Source organism: Oncorhynchus masou, unplaced genomic scaffold (assembly GCF_036934945.1).
Source record: "Oncorhynchus masou masou isolate Uvic2021 unplaced genomic scaffold, UVic_Omas_1.1 unplaced_scaffold_1234, whole genome shotgun sequence".
Lineage (NCBI taxonomy): Eukaryota > Metazoa > Chordata > Actinopteri > Salmoniformes > Salmonidae > Oncorhynchus > Oncorhynchus masou.
Window position 1 is genome coordinate 169977 of NW_027002148.1, and position 16878 is coordinate 186854.

The 16878-nt window shown below is 39.9% G+C and overlaps 1 long non-coding RNA gene across 1 annotated transcript; it reads left to right on the top strand.

Annotated features, from left to right (window-relative positions):
- Nucleotides 1-3916: 3916 nt before the first annotated feature.
- Nucleotides 3917-4767, top strand: LOC135530007 (uncharacterized). The gene is made up of 3 exons (XR_010453785.1): nucleotides 3917-4000; nucleotides 4453-4550; nucleotides 4654-4767. It is a non-coding gene; the product is annotated as an uncharacterized LOC135530007 (long non-coding RNA).
- The last annotated feature ends 12111 nt before the right edge of the window (nucleotides 4768-16878 follow it).

Sequence of the window (16878 nt, forward strand, 5' to 3'; positions counted from 1 at the left end):
GGCTGACTCTAACTTTCCTAATGCCTCCTTTACCATCTTCCTGGCCTCAAATGATCTCCCAAAAATACATAATTGTTGATGAATCGCACTTCAAAAGAACCCGATGTTAGTTTATAACTTTTGGTCTTTTTGCTACATTTTTCGTTGTCCCCGTCTTCCATTCATTCTCACCAACTTTACTCAACTGGGAGATATCAGACTCGAACAAGCACCTCCGCTTCGCCATATTTCCCTACAAAAAAACAAGACACACCCGGGTACGGACTAACTCCTGCACTGCAAAACAGCCGAAGATCAGCCTGATCAGCTTGTACTCATAGAAATGCCTGAGATACACGAATATAACTATACAATATTGCATATGGTATAAGTTTGATGATTTTTTTGATATACACCATGTAATGAAATATATTGATTTAAAATAAAATCGAATAGCTTGTTTGATGTTCTGATATAGACAGAATGACTGAAAATTACCTGTAATTTTAAATCATTAGTTTACAATTTCACAATGGAATTTATTACAATTTATAACCGTCATGTCTCCAAACTGGGAGAAGCAGAACGAGCAAGTCATTCACATTTGTTCATCAGGACGGTAACACAACGACACGAGGATAATTGTAAGCATCAACATTTCTGAAAACGTTTCTAATTTGATAGGGTTGTTATATTAACTATCAGTTTCTGTTGATGTCGCAAACTATTATTTTCTCTAGGCTAACTCTCTGCCTGGATAACTTAACTAGCTAACGTAAACTCGTACATCGCCTTGGTCCGTACAATTGCCCTTATTTTAGCGCCCAAAAATGTAATACTTCCAGATCGCTGTAATGTCAATACCATTGTAAGCACAATTTCTCCACTTTCCAACTGAATCAATTCCATGGCCTAAACGCTGCCTGTTTCTGCATAATTCAAGCAGGCAATGAGCCCCTTTGGATCTTTTTAAAAATTGCGGGTGGTGAAGCGAAACGAATGCCTGATAGTGAGAAGGAGAGATGTCTTGTGGGAAAATTGCTTTTCCCCCCAAATCAAATCAAATTTTATTTTTCACATACACATGGTTTGCAGATGTTAATGCGAGTGTAGCGAAATGCTTGTACTTCTAGTTCCGACAATGCAGTAATAACCAACAAGTAATCTAACCAACAATTCCAAAACTACTGTCTTATACACACAAGTGTAAGGGGATAAAGAATATGTACATAAAGATATATGAATGAGTGATGGAACAGAGCAGCATAGGCAAGATACAGTAGATGGTATCGAGTACAGTATATACATATGAGATGAGTATGTAAACAAAGTGGCATAGTTAAAGTGGCTAGTGATACATGTATTACATAAAGATGCAGTAGATGATATAGAGTACAGTATATACGTATACATATGAGATGAATAATGTAGGGTATGTAAACATTATATTAGGTAGCATTGTTTAAAGTGGCTAGTGATATATTTTACATCATTTCCCATCAATTCCCATTATTAAAGTGGCTGGAGTTGAGTCAGTGTGTTGGCAGCAGCCACTCAATGTTAGTGGTTGCTGTTTAACAGTCTGATGGCCTTGAGATAGAAGCTGTTTTCAGTCTCTCGGTCCCAGCTTTGATGCAACTGTACTGACCTTGCCTTCTGGATGGTAGCGGGGTGAACAGGCAGTGGCTCGGGTGGTTGTTGTCCTTGATGATCTTTATGGCCTTCCTGTAACATCGGGTGGTGTAGGTGTCCTGGAGGGCAGGTAGTTTGCCCCCGGTGATGCGTTGTGCAGACCTCACTACCCTCTGGAAGCCTTACGGTTGTGGGCGGAGCAGTTGCCGTCCCAGGTGGTTATACAGCCCGCCAGGATGCTCTCGATTGTGCATTGTGCAAGTTTGTGAGTGCTTTTGGTGACAAGCCAAATTTCTTCAGCCTCCTGAGGTTGAAGAGGCGCTGCTGCGCCTTCTTCACGATGCTGTCTGTGTGGGTGGACCAATTCAGTTTGTCTGTGATGTGTATGCCGAGAAACTTAAAACTTACTACCCTCTCCACTACTGTTCCATCGATGTGGATAGGGGGGTGTTCCCTCTGCTGTTTCCTGAAGTCCACAATCATCTCCTTAGATTTGTTGACGTTGAGTGTGAGGTTATTTTCCTGACACCACACTCCGAGGGCCCTCACCTCCTCTCTGTAGGCCGTCTCGTCGTTGTTGGTAATCAAGCCTACCACTGTTGTGTCGTCCGCAAACTTGATGATTGAGTTGGAGGCGTGCGTGGCCATGCAGTCGTGGGTGAACAGGGAGTACAGAAGAGAGGGCACGGAACGCACCCTTGTGGGGCCCCAGTGTTGAGGATCAGCGGGGTGGAGATGTTGTTGCCCACCCTCACCACCTGGGGACGGCCCGTCAGGAAGTCCAGTACCCAGTTGCACAGGGCGGGGTCGACACCCAGGGTCTCGAGCTTGATGACGAGCTTGGAGGGTATTATGGTGTTAAATGCCGAGCTGTAGTCGATGAACAGCATTCTCACATAGGTATTCCTCTTGTCCAGATGGGTTAGGGCAGTGTGCAGTGTGGTTGAGATTGCATCATCTGTGGACCTATTTGGGCGGTAAGCAAATTGGAGTGGGTCTAGGGTTTCAGGTAGGGTGGAGGTGATATGGTCCTTGACTAGACTCTCAAAGAAATTCATGATGACGGAAGTGAGTGCTACGGGCGGTAGTCGTTTAGCTCAGTTACCTTAGCTTTCTTGGGAACAGGAACAATGGTGGCCCTCTTGAAGCATGTGGGAACAGCAGACTGAGATAGGGATTGATTGAATATGTCCGTAAACACACCAGCCAGCTGGTCTGCGCATGCTCTGAGGGCGCGGCTGGGGATGCCGTCTGGGCCTGCAGCCTTGCGAGAGTTAACACGTTTAAATGTTTTACTCACCTCGGCTGCAGTGAAGGAGAGTCCGCATGTTTTCGTTGCAGGCCGTGTCAGTGGCACTGTATTGTCCTCAAAGCGGGCAAAAAGTTATTTCGTCTGCCTGGGAGCAAGACATCCTGGTCCGTGACTGTGCTGGTTTTCTTTTTGTAATCCGTGATTGACTGTAGACCCTGCCACATACCTCTTGTGTCTGAGCCATTGAATTGAGATTCTACTTTGTCTCTATACTGACGCTGAGCTTGTTTGATTGTCTTGCAGAGTGAATAGCTGCACTGTTTGTAATCGGTCATGTTTCCAGTCACCTTGCCCTGATTAAAAGCAGTGGTTCGTGCTTTCAGTTTCACGCGAATGCTGCCATCAATCCACGGTTTCTGGTTTGGGAATGTTTTAATCGTTGCTATGGGAACGACATCTTCAACGCACGTTCTAATGAACTCGCACACCGAATCAGCGTATTCATCAATGTTGTTGTCTGACACAATACGAAACATATCCCAGTCCACGTGATGGGAGCAGTCTTGGGGTGTGGAATCAGATTGGTCAGACCAGCGTTGGACAGACCTCAGCGTGGGAGCTTCTCTCGTGGGAGCTTCTTCACTCGATCTGTCCAACTTATCACCTCTAAAATGTAAATAAAATACTATAAAGAGTTTATATAATGTGTCATTCCATACCTATTTGAAGGTTTCTGTCGAATTTGAATCGGGTTTTTAGGGCGGTGCTAAAGTGATCTTAGAAGTCAACAGCGGCTTTGAGAATGATGATCTCATGCAATGACGCAAAAAATGACTAGGTATCCTCCTTACCCCCGTCACTGTCCATTTCTTGTTTTTAAACGATAAGAGAAATGCTACACCTGGTGGAGAGAGATTGTAAGACAGAAATCGTTGCTTTATGCGTACTGTAAGTTACGACATGACGGAGGGTCCGTTTTTTCAACTTTTCTCCAATACTATAGAGCCATTGACATGTCGATCAATGCTTGAATAGAAACCTAGTTCGCACCCCCGATTTTGAAGTCAACACAGTCCCATTAGTTTTCTTTGTAGCCTCGTTTGAATGTTGCGGTTGCGCACATTTGTACGGAATGGGGTGAGTTTACGTTAGCTAACGTTAGATAGTAAGGCGAGAAAGCAGGGCTAACATATTTTATGGTTGTACAAACAGTCAGCTAGCTTACTCTATCGGTTTAGCTAACTACGGTTAGCTATGTTTTCTGGTAACGGGTCATTGTCATTGTTTTTTGGCAGACATTTTTATTTATTTATTAACTAGCTAGAGACCAACATCAACGTTACTCTCTGGGTACATACTGTGAAGCTGGTTGGTTTGCTAACTAACTGTAGTATGGGTTATCTAGCTAGCTAAGAACGTTAGCTTACAGGGGAGAGGACATTAATATGTTACAATTAAGAGGAGAATGTGTAAAATGCATTGACCAAAATTAACTAGGTAAGAAGCCTGTCAAAATGTAGTTCAAACTTGCTCTCAGTGTATTCATTACCACAGTTTGTTTACTATTTACCTTTATTAACTTTTTTCAGAAAATGAAAAGTGAAGATTATAATTATACATCCACAACTGATCAAGACCAGAGCTGTTTCCCACGAATTATGCCAGGAAGTTGATTGTTCCTCAAAATGTGTGTGTTTTGATTCCCTCTGATATTTTATGTATAAATGATGGGTTTTGATGTGCATCTAATAACATTGCATGCATGATTTACTGTATGTCATGTGCTTAAGTGTTTGTTGCAGGACTATCCAGAAGTTCACCTGGGCAGGCCCAAAAAAGGCAGAAAAGCCAGTCTTGTTCTCCCTCTACCCCAGCCCAGGATGAATTTAATGGGGACACGCCTAGACATGGTAAGAGAAACTGGAGAGTCAGTGGGAAATGTCAAACCTTTCACAGGGGAGCATAGATGGGATTTTCCTTTTTGTATCAGGCATCACTGCCTAAGCAACTGGAGGAGCAGCGCCGAAGTGTGGATGCACAGAATCTGATGGTGAAATTTGCATTTATTTTTGACATTTCATTTACACTGTAGATTTAGTCAGCATCTTTCACACTACTTAAAGTGATACAATTGGTTAATTCCACTCTTACAAGCAATGCCTGTAGAATTTATTTTTATGTTTTATTAGTCCTACTGAGACAGAGGTTACTGCATAACTTCCAGGGATTCAAACAGTCTCTTGACACAGATTAAGGTTAAGCAACATTGGTGGTAAGGATACAAAGGACTGTGCCAACAAGGTCATGGACAGGTATGTCATATCTTATCACTACCAAGCAATCAGAAAAAAATATACAGTGGGGCAAAAAAAGTATTTAGTCAGCCACCAATTGTGCAAGTTCTCCCACTTAAAAAGATGAGAGGCCTGTAATTTATCATAGGTACACTTTAACACTGACAGACAAAATGAGGGAAAAAATCCAGAAAATCACATTGTAGGATTTTTAATGAATTTATTTGCAAATTATGGTGGAAAATAAGTATTTGGTCACCTACAAACAAGCAAGATTTCTGGCTCTCACAGACCTGTAACTTCTTTAAGAGGCTCCTCTGTCCTCCACTCGTTACCTGTATTAATGGCACTTGTTATCAGTATAAAAGACACCTGTCCACAACCTCAAACAGTCACACTGCTGGAGCAGAAGGCAAATGTTTTACCGATTGTTTTTTGTTGTTTGTTTATCTGCTTCGTTTGTAACTTATTTTTTCATTAATTTTGTACATAATGTTGCCGCTACCGTCTCTTATGACCGAAAATAACTTATAGATATCAGGACATCCTTTACGACTCTGTCGAGCGAGGCGGAGGATATACGGCTCCCTCGGGAACAGGCCCCGATCCCCGTGATCTGCGTAAAGAGGAGGCAGAGAAAGAGAGGCCGGAGAGCGGGCTGCCTGCTGAGAATTCGAAGGCGATCGAATAAACCCCACTTCCCTTAATTCTGCTAGCAAACGTGCAATCTTTGGACAATGAAATCGACGAGCTACGGGGAAGATGAAACTACCAACGGGACATTTAAAAACTGTAACATCTTATGCTTCACAGAGTCGTGGCTGAAGGATGACAATATCAACATACAGCAGGCTGGTTATAGATGTACCAGCAGGATTGAACAGTGGTGTCTGGTAAGACGGACTATGTACCTTTTTTTTTGTTTAAATAACAGCTGTTTCACTATGTCGAAGGAAGTCTCGAGCAATGCCTGAGGTTGATTATATCACGATAAGCAAAAAACCACACTACCTATAGAGAGAGTTCTCATCTGTATTCTTCGTAGCTGTTTACATACCACCTCAGTCAGAGGTTGGCTCTACGATAGCATTGAATGAGCTGTATTCTGCCATAAGCAAACAAGAAAACGCTCACCTGGAGGATGCAGCTGTACACAGCCCATCTGTAAATAGCCCATCCAACTACCTACCTCATCCCCATATTGTTTTTATTTACTTTTTTTGCACACTAGTATTTCTACTTGCACATCATCATCTGCACATCTCACTCCGGTGTTAATTTGCTAAATTGTAATTACTTCGCTACTATTGGCCTATTTATTGCCTTATCTCCTTACTCTATTTGCACACACTGTATATAGATTTTTCTATTGTGTTATTGACTGTACTTTTGTTTATCCCATGTGTAACTCTGTTGTTTTTTGTAGCACTGCTTTGCATTATCTTGCCCAGGTCGCAATTGTAAATGAGAACTTGTTCTCAACTGGCCTACCTGGTTAAATAAAGGTGATATTTATATATATATATATTTTAAAGAAGGCGCTCCTAGTAGCCAGAGACTTTAATGCAGGGAAACTTAAATCAATTTTACCACATTTCTAACAGCATGTTAAATGTGCAACCTGAGTGAAAAGAACTCTGGACCACCTATACTCCACACACAGAGATGCATACAAAGCACTCCCTTGCCCTCCATTTGGCAAATCTGACCATAATTCCATCCTCCTGATTCCCGCTTACAAGCAAAAATTAAAGCAGGAAGCACCAGTGACTAGATCAATACAAAAGTGGTCAGATGAAGCAGATGCTAAGCTACAGGACTGTTTTGCTAGCACAGACTTGAATGTGTTCCGAGATTTCTCCAATGGCATTGAGGGCATTCGGTCATTGGCTTCATCAATAAGTGCATCGATGACGTCGTCCCCACAGTGACCGTACGTACATACCCCAACTAGAAACCACGGATTACAGGCAGCATCCGCACTGAGCTAAAGGCTAGAGCTTCCGCTTTCAAGGAGAGAGACTCGAAGCCGGAAGCTTATAAGAAATCCCGCTATGCCCTCCGACGATCCATCAAACAGCCAAAGCATCAATAAAGGACTAAAATCGAGTCGTACTACACCGGCTCTGATGCTCGTCATACCATTACAGACCACAAAGGGAAGCACAGCCGAGAGCTGCCCAGTGACACGAGCCTACCAGATGAGCTAAACTACTTCTATGCTCGCTTCGAGGCAAATAACACTGATACATGCATAATAGCACCAGCTGTACCGGAAGACTGTGTGATCACGCTCTCCGCAGCCAATGTTAGTAAGACATTTAGACAGGTCAACATTAACAAGGCCGCAGGGTCATACGGATTACCAGGACGTGTACTGCGAGCATGCACTGACCAACTAACAAGTGTCTTCACTGACATTTTTAACCTCTCCATGTCCAAGTCTGTAATACCAACATGTTTTAAGCAGACGACCATGGTGCCTGTGCCCAAGAACACTAAGGAACCTGCCTAAATGACTACCGACCCATGGCACTCACATCTGTAGCCATGAAGTGCTTTGAAAGGTTGGTCATGGCTCACATCAAAACCATCATCCCAGAAACCCTAGACCAACTCCAATTTGTATACCACCCCAACATATCCACAGATAATGCAATCTCTATTGCACTCCACACTGCCCATTCCCACTTGGACAAAAGGAACACCTACAGTTGAAGTCGGAAGTCGGAAGAGTCATTAAAACACGTTTTTCAACCACTCCACAAATTTCTTGTTAACAAACTATAGTTTTGGCAAGTTGGTGAGGACATCTACTTTGTGCATGACACAAGTAATTTTTCCAACAATTGTTTACATACAGATTCTTTCACATATAATTCACTGTATCACAATTCTAGTGGGTCAGAAGTTTACATACAATAAGTTGACTGTGCCTTTAAACAGCTTGGAAAATTCCAGAAAATGATGTCATGGCTTTAGAAGCTTCTGATAGGCTAATTGACATAATTAGAGTCAATTGGAGGTGTACCTGAGATGTATTTCAAGGCCTACCTTCAAACTCAGTGCCTCTTTGCTTGACATCATTGGAAAATCAAATTTTCACCTTATTCATAACGAGACTTTTAGCGTTCAGTGAATGATTTGTCCCCTACCCATTCTGAAACTAACTGCAGCTCTTTGTCAAGTGTTGCAGTCATTTCAGTCGCTGTCGTAGCTGACGTGTATAGTGTTGAGTCATCCTCATACATAGACACACTGGCCTTACTCAAAGCCAGTGGCATGTCATCAGTAAAGATTGAAAAAGCAAGGGGCCTAATCAGCTACCCTGGGGAATTCCTAATGTTGGAGACGCTCACATTAAAGAACACCCTCTGTCTTTGGTTACTTGTCTAACTCTTTATCCACATTATAGCAGGGGGTGTAAGGGGAGGTGTAAAGCCATTACACATACGTTTTTCCAGCAGCAGACTATGATCGATAATGTGAAAAGCTGTACTGAAGTCTAACAAGTCAGCCCCCACAATCATTTTATCATCAATATTTCAGAAATAGCATTACACAATCAACATCTTGATCAATTCTATGCAAAGGAGACGTGTCCCGGAGGAGGCTACGACCCCCTTATCATGTAATGGGGTAGGGGCCTTCCCAAGCAGGGTTGCCAACTTAGTGACCTTTTCGCTATATTTAGCGAGTATTCAGACCCCTCTAGGACACATTTTCAAAAATTGACAAATTTACTCTGCAAAAAAGGCTGAGGCCACCATGGCATTAGCTATCGCTGAACACTGTTCCATGCTGGCATGTGATCACATTGGAGAAGCTTGTAGAGCTGCTTTCTCAGACTCCACTGCTGTTTCCCACTTCAAAATGCACAGGACAAAGTGCACAGAAATTATTAATGGTGTTCTAGCACCATACATTCTGAAAAAGTTGGTTGCCGATGTGGGTGACCAGCGTTTCAGCCTCCTCCTCGATGAGTCCACGGATGTAAGTGTTTCTAAGTGCCTGGGGGTTGTGTATATGTACTTTAGTGACACCAAGCAGACAATTGTATCACCATTTCTGGGGCTTGTTAAGTTGGAGGGAGGAGATGCCAAATCTGTAGCCCGTGCTGTTGTGGCTTTCCTCCAAGTGTTGTCTTAAAAAAGAGAAACTCCTGAGGATAGGGACTGACTCTGTTATGATGGGGATTAACAATGGGGTCCATAAAGTGCTGAAGAAGGAGTATGGCCTCAAATATCTGGTTCTTATTCGGTGTGTGTGCCACTCTTTGCAGCTTGCTCATTTGTTGTTCTAAACATATTTAGGGTGTTTTTTACTCACTTTTGTCTTTCCCACAAAGTTATTCCTCTCTCCTACAGCGTCCATCACAATTACGTGCACATTGTCAATTATGCAAATTGGGCGATTTCCAGCGACTTTTAGGACAGCCAATAGCTTTGGAAAGGGATTGTATATCACATTGATCGATATGGGAATTTGGTTAGAGTCTTTCAGAAAAAGTGTAGTATCATCAGCCAGCTGGCTTATAATAATTTCTTTACCAGCTATGGAAATACCTTGTACAGGAATATTATTTAAAGAATTTGCAAGACGTTGGGTAATTAATAAAAACAAGTATGGAGAGATAGGACAACCTTGCCTAATTCCTCTCTTTAACTCAAATGTAGGTGAGGTGCCATATTTCAATTTGATAGAGCTGTTACCATTTGCATAGAGAGTCTTAATAGCCTTACAGAAAAAAATCCCCAAAGCCAAGTCTCTCAAGGGAGTGGAAGTGAAACTGATGCTCTACTGTGTCAAATGCTTTATAAAAATCTAAAAATAATATGAAGCTATCCTCAGTTATTAGGACTGAGTAGTCAAGTACGTCTAATACTAGTCTGACATTGTTAGAAATATGTCTGTTCCTCATGAAGCCAGACTGTGTTTCATCAATGATTGCATCCAGGACTTCTTTAATTATTTTTGCAAGTAGTGAGGCTAATATCTTATAGTCATTATTAAGAAGACAAATTGGACGCCAGTTATCGATGAGCAGCACTTCTTTTTAGGTTTAGGTATCAGTGTTATTAACCCCTGACTCATTGTAGGAGAGAGAACATTATTAAAAACACTCTCTAAAAATACTTCAAATAGGAAGGAGCTACTTGTTCAGAAAATAATTTGTAAAATTCTGATGTAATTCCATCAACACCTGGTGATTTATTGTTCTTTAGATGTTTGATAGACTCTATAATCTCTTCAACTTTGATGGGTTCATCACACTGTTTAGATTCTATATCACTGATAGAGTGAACATTATTCAGTGAGTTAAAAAACATATCTGTGGATTCCTGACAGTACATAGAGCTATACAATTTTCTGTAAAAATTGCTGCAGTATTTAGCGATTAATTTTTGGTCATCTGTAATAACACCATCAATGTTTAACTTATGGATAGTGTTATTTTTAGAGTGAAATTTCTCAAGTCTAAAGAAATAGGATGAATTCTGTTCTTCCTCCTCAATCCATTTTTTCCTAGATCTAATAAAGGCTCATTCTGCTTTTAATTTATATATATTATCCAGTTTATTTTGTAACTCAATTAGTTCCATCTTCTCCTCCCCCAAGAGGTCGGCTGGGGACCTCTGAGAAAGGGAAGTTATCTTAATGATCACCTTTCCTCCTCAGCTCTTCTGGTCTTAGCAAGATTACTACCATATTTTCTAAGATATTTGGACACCTCAAATTTAAAGAGCTCCCAGTTCTTGCAATAAGATTTTTTCTTCACAAGCCCTTTCCCAAAAGTGTGAGAGCAGATCTTTAACCTCAAATGTAACTATATCCTATATCATTATTTAATAATGAGCTAGCCCAAGCATTTCGCTACACTCGCATTAACATCTGCTAACCATGTGTATGTGACAAATAAAATTTGATTTGATTTAGCTTCCAGTAGGATGCTCTACCAAGGTTCGTATCAGGGGTAAATATTTTGGTATCAATGTAAATAGCCTTATGGTCTGTGAGGGAGTAGTACAAATATTTGTAGTAACACACTCACTATCAATACATTTGGATATAAGCCAAAAAGCTAGTCTGGATTGTCTGGGACCTGTTTTGTTACTCCAAGTGAATGATCTGTGGTCGGAAACCTCTCTCTCCATATATCAGTAAGATCAAACTTTTCCATAAAAAGTATTAAACCCAAATTCTGATTGGTTGGCCTACCTGGGGGCCATCTATCAGTTGAATTATCTATAGTAATGTTAAAGTCCCCTCCTATCAATAATAACGAATTGGGAAATTTAGATAACCAATGCCATGTTTGGAAGTATATGTTTCTCTATAGATTCAAGCAACTCATCATTCTCATGTTTGGTGTTGTTGTACAGTAATGAGCGTAATGTCATTGTAACTCATCATTCTCATGTTTGGTTTTGTTTACAGTAATGAGTGTAATGTCATTGTAACTGATCACAAGACAAATAAAGTCACCAAAGGGGTCACATTCAGAGTGTAGAATATTACCACCAAAGGTATTTGTCATTGTAGTGACACCAGCAGGGCATTCAGATCCATGGGAAAGCCAAATATCGTTGCCCCACTGTGACCTCCAGAAGTTGGCATCAGCCAAAATTGAGTGAAACTTGAAAAAAGCAAAAATCTGTTCGAAATTGTTTAGCAAATAAAAATAAGGCCTTGCGCTTCACACTTTCGTAACCCCTAGCATTTAGAGACAAAGACAAAACAACAAAGATGATATAAAATTATATAAAATCCATTATATAAAAGTATAAACTGTAGTAGTCTGGTCTATATCTTAACATTAATAAATGTGAACTCATAGCTGTCAAAGATTGTGTGACACCTTCATATTATGGTATTCCAGTAAAAGAAGAACTTACACATTTAGGCATAACCATTAAAAAGTATCAGAAGTCTAGAGGCTTACTCAATTTTAACCCTCTTATTAAAAAAAAACCAGAAGAAATTAAATCAATGGCTACAGAGGGACTTATCTTTAAAAGGTAGAGTCCTAATAACCAAGGCTGAAGGTATCTCTAGACTAACATATGGTGCTCTATCTTTATATCTTGACCGTAAAATAAGCAAGGAGATAGACCAGATGCTTTTCAACTTTCTGTGGAGAAACCGTACCCATTACATTAGGAAAACTGTTGTAATGAACATTTATGAGAATGGTGGACTGAATTTTCTGGACTTTACTCCTTTAAATAATACTTTTAAGATCAATTGGATAAAACAATTCCTAAGAAGACCCACTTCTATCTGGAATTTGATTCCTCATCATGTCTTCTCTACTTTTGGTGGCCTTAACTTCATGTTGTTTTGCAATTATAATATTGACAAAGTTCCAGTGAAACTTTCTGCTTTTCATCGGCAGGTTTTCTTGTCATGGTCCTTAATTTATAAACACAATTTTTCTCCACACAGATATTATATATGGAATAATCGGGATATATTGTATAAAAAATACCTCTCTGTTTTTAGAATATTGGTTCCGAAATAATATCCTATTGGTGAGCCAACTGGTAAATGCAGAGGGTCTTTTACTCAGTTATAAAGAATTCTTATCACTTTACAAGGTCCCTGTAACACCTAAAGATTTTGCAATGGTTTTAGATGCCATTCCCTCAGGTGTTGCTCTGTTATTCAGGAACGTGTCAAGACCTGACCCTCAGAGCTTACCTTCTGTTGACCCTGTTGACTCATCAGTAGGAAAGATTTGTTTCTCTTTTGGTCCATTCAACAACAGAGCGATACGATCCTTGTTTCAGCAGGATGTTGTATCTATACCTTATGTCATGCCTTATTGGAATGGATTTATTGATAATACATGTTAGAAAAAGTTTGGATGTTGCCACACACATACCTACTTGTTAACAAAATTAAGGAAGTTTCCTTTAAAATTATTCATAAATATTATCCTGCCAACCACTATATGAAGAAGTTTAAGGAAAACATCAACTCAAATTGCTCCTTTTGTAATGACCACCCAGTTGTGCATCTTTTTTGGCATTGTATGCATGTAAGAAAACTGTGGCAAGACATCAGTAGGTTTATAATTGAACACATTTATGAAGATTTTACACTATTGTGGAGAGATGTACTGTTTGAATTCTTTACATACAATAGAAATAAGCGGAATCATTTTTATGTAATTAATTTCATTATTCTTTTGGCCAAATTTCATATACACAAATGTAAATTTACAAACAGAAAACCACATTTTCGTACACTACAAAAATAACTTGAACTGTATTTTAAGACGGTTAAATGCTCTACTAACAAAAAAGCTGTTAGAATTGTAAGTATATGCATGACCCTTAAGGTCCTTGTGTAATTGTAATGTGATAGTGTACCTCCTAGCTCGATTGTCTATTGTTTGTAATCTATGTATGCTTGTGTTCCCTCGTGTGCTTTATGTATTGATTTGTTATTAATAATAAATTTTAAAAAAAGGACAGCCAAAACCTACTTTCCTTACTGAGGAGTTGGCAATCCCAAGGATCCCGGAAATCACGGACGGTGTTAGCGGAGGAACAGGAAGTTCCAGGCAGGCGCCCACCATTATTCAGTATAAAGAAAGCACCAGAACGATGCAGTCAAGAAGATAAGCTAAGTGTCCTTTTCTATTTATTACCTCAGGTATGTAACAGCACGTTTAAACGTTCTGATATCAAAATAACATGTCATAACATTTTAGGTAATAAATCCGTTAAGGTATTATCACGTTTGGTAAAGGTTTAATGTGTAATTTTTGTGTCAAACCGAGTGAAGCACATGATAACTAAGTTACATATTTAGAGCCTTTAGGGTTTGTCTGAGTGGATGTACATAATTTTCTCAATGTCATTTCATAAATAATCTATTTACTTCTGAGATTTCTGAATTCGTGTTGCATGTTGTTTTTTTAATGTAAAATTCACGAGCTGGTAAAATGGCGGCGCCATTCGGTCTGCGTCAACGGACTTTTAATTTTTTTTTTATTGCAACAATAATAACATTATTACACATCAATACAGGGACATTACTGTGAATACAATGACAAAACATGTAAAGTCCAGGCAGAGAGACAATTTCACGGTTCCACCACTGTTTTGAAGCTGAATGTAATTATCATCAGTTTTCTACATGTGTAGTAATATTCAGACACATTCAGTTGTTTCTGTCTATCTATAAATGTTACTATGGTGTGAAAGGGTAATACTATTTGTTTTGATTTAAATAATACAGTGAAGACAAAGTTATTCAGGAAAATAGTACATAGTGCTGCCTAAAACAAACGGTAACCTTGTACTAAATGTTTTTTGAGTCATTTATGCATTTGTGAATTCAGGACATCTACTATACATTAATGCACTTAAGTTGCGTAGCCTGATTTTTAAAGTGTATACATTGTCTAATGGGAATCAGATCTATTGAAATCGGATCAGTGCTTGACTTGGACAGGAGCTCACCAGAGCTGATTACCGTCACCTCAAATGTTTACTGTTTGAGCTCAGGTTCCTCTTATAGAATATTAGTTCAACAGTATTGTAGCGCTCCTGCACCTAAATATAAACAATATTTTTTGAGAATAAAAAGTGCCAGAACTGTCAAGACTAACTTTTGGGTCTGTTTGTCTTTATTACTACAGGCCAGCTCAGATGAAGTCTGAGGCCGGTAACATCAACAGTGAGGACAAACCCAGTCTGCCTCTCTCCTTCCACACTGAGTCCAAACCTACAGTCACCCAGTCCTGATTGTGACAGTGGAGCCCAGTTTTCTCTGCAGGATCCAGAGATGGCATCAGTGAAGCTGGAAGACTGTAGTCAAACACTGGAGCTGAATGTCAACATTAAAGATGAAGAAGAGGAGGAGGAGATTGGGACATTTGTTTCTCATGGTAAGAGCAGGTTCTATGTGTAACCAATGTGAAATGGCTAGCTAGCTAGCGGTGGTGCGCGCTAATAGCGTTTCAATCGGTGATGTCACGTGCTCTGAGACCTTGAAGTAGTGGTTCCCCTTGCTCTGCAAGGGCCGCGGCTTTTGTGGAGTGATGGGTAACGATGCTTCGTGGGTGACTATTGTTGATGTGTGCAGAGGTTCCCTGGTTCGAGCCCGGGTCGCGGCGAGGGGACGGACTAAAGTTACACTGTTACATACCTAACTAAGTTTGTTGTTCGTTCCAACTTCCCACTGTGCATGAAAAGATGCTGTAGAACTGTTTCATGATGAACTGTTTCAATGAGAAGGTAGATGTTATTTCATGCTACTGACACTTGCATGGTTTGACACCAGTATTGCCAGCATTTGTTTTATTCACTGAGATATCTGGAGTGATCAATTATTTAGTGAAGTAGTGTTTTAAGTTCTATGAAATGAGTCTGTGTAGTTACTAACCCTTGTGATAGTGAGTGGAGGATGACTAGCCCCATCTTACCCACTTTTAGAATAGTTTTATTCCCTTTGTATTGCGCAGCTTTCTTCTATGTATACATACAGTGCATTCGGAACGTATTCAGACCCTTGACTATTTACACATTTTGTTACGTTACAGCCTTATTCTAAAATTGATTAAAAAGATAAATCAAAGTACCTCAAAGGAAACACAGGTTTATAGAAATGTTTGTACATGTATTAAATTCAAAACAAAAATACCTTTATTTACATAAGTATTCAGACCCTTTGCTATGAGACTCACATTGAGCTCAGGTGCATCCTGTTTCCATTGATCATCCTTGAGGTGTTTCTACAACTTGATTGAGATTCCACCTGTGGTGAATTACATTGATTGGACAAGATTTTAGAAAGGAACACACCTGTCTATGTAAGGTCCCACATTTGACAGTGCATGTCAGGAGCAAAACCAAGCCATGAGGTCGAAGGAATTGTCCGTGAGAGCTCCATGAAAGGATTATGTCGAGGCACAGATCTGGGAAGGGTACCAAAACATTTCCAAATAAAAAGTGTAATATGCAGATAATGCAGATACTCTAAGAACGACAGCCAATAAAAATAGAGGATTTACAGTTCCAATGCCGCTTACAATATCACCGGGTTTGTAAAAACTCACAAAAACTGATCTCAAATATTACGAAACTCTTCTTTTTCACTTAAATAAGTATATTCATCAAGAGCCAGACTTGACGTTAATTATTTTAACCAATGACCAAGTGAGGGGGGAACTGACATGCATCCAGTCAAAGCAATTGAACGTCTAGCTTAGAATAGACAGAGGTCAACCATTTTCTTTTCTCTCCTATGTAAAGAGATATTCTCTGGGTAAAGATTTAGGAGGTATAGGTTTAGGGATTAGTGGTATTGTGGTAGAGGTCATCTCAGAGATCTAGCACAGTACTGAGCTCAAACGTTTATCTCGCATATTCCCACTCAAATGCGTGTTACATTTAACACAACATTTCTGGGGTATTGGGTCAATTTGTGGGGCTTAAACTTGGGATTAACATCATCATCGGGACCATAAACATTAACGAGATTAATATGCTCATTCTAAAAAGTTTCTTGTGTCAAAATATATCTACCAGATGTATCAGTTATAATATTATCCACTTGAAACGGAACACATTTGTGAATTAAAAACGATAACACCATGAGAATGAGAGGAGAAACAGGAAACCATCTCCTCATACTTTGGTATCTCGTTCCTTCAACAAGTGAGTTTCTTGTAGGAACACAGTAGATGAAGTTGTTTAAGCCCAGTAA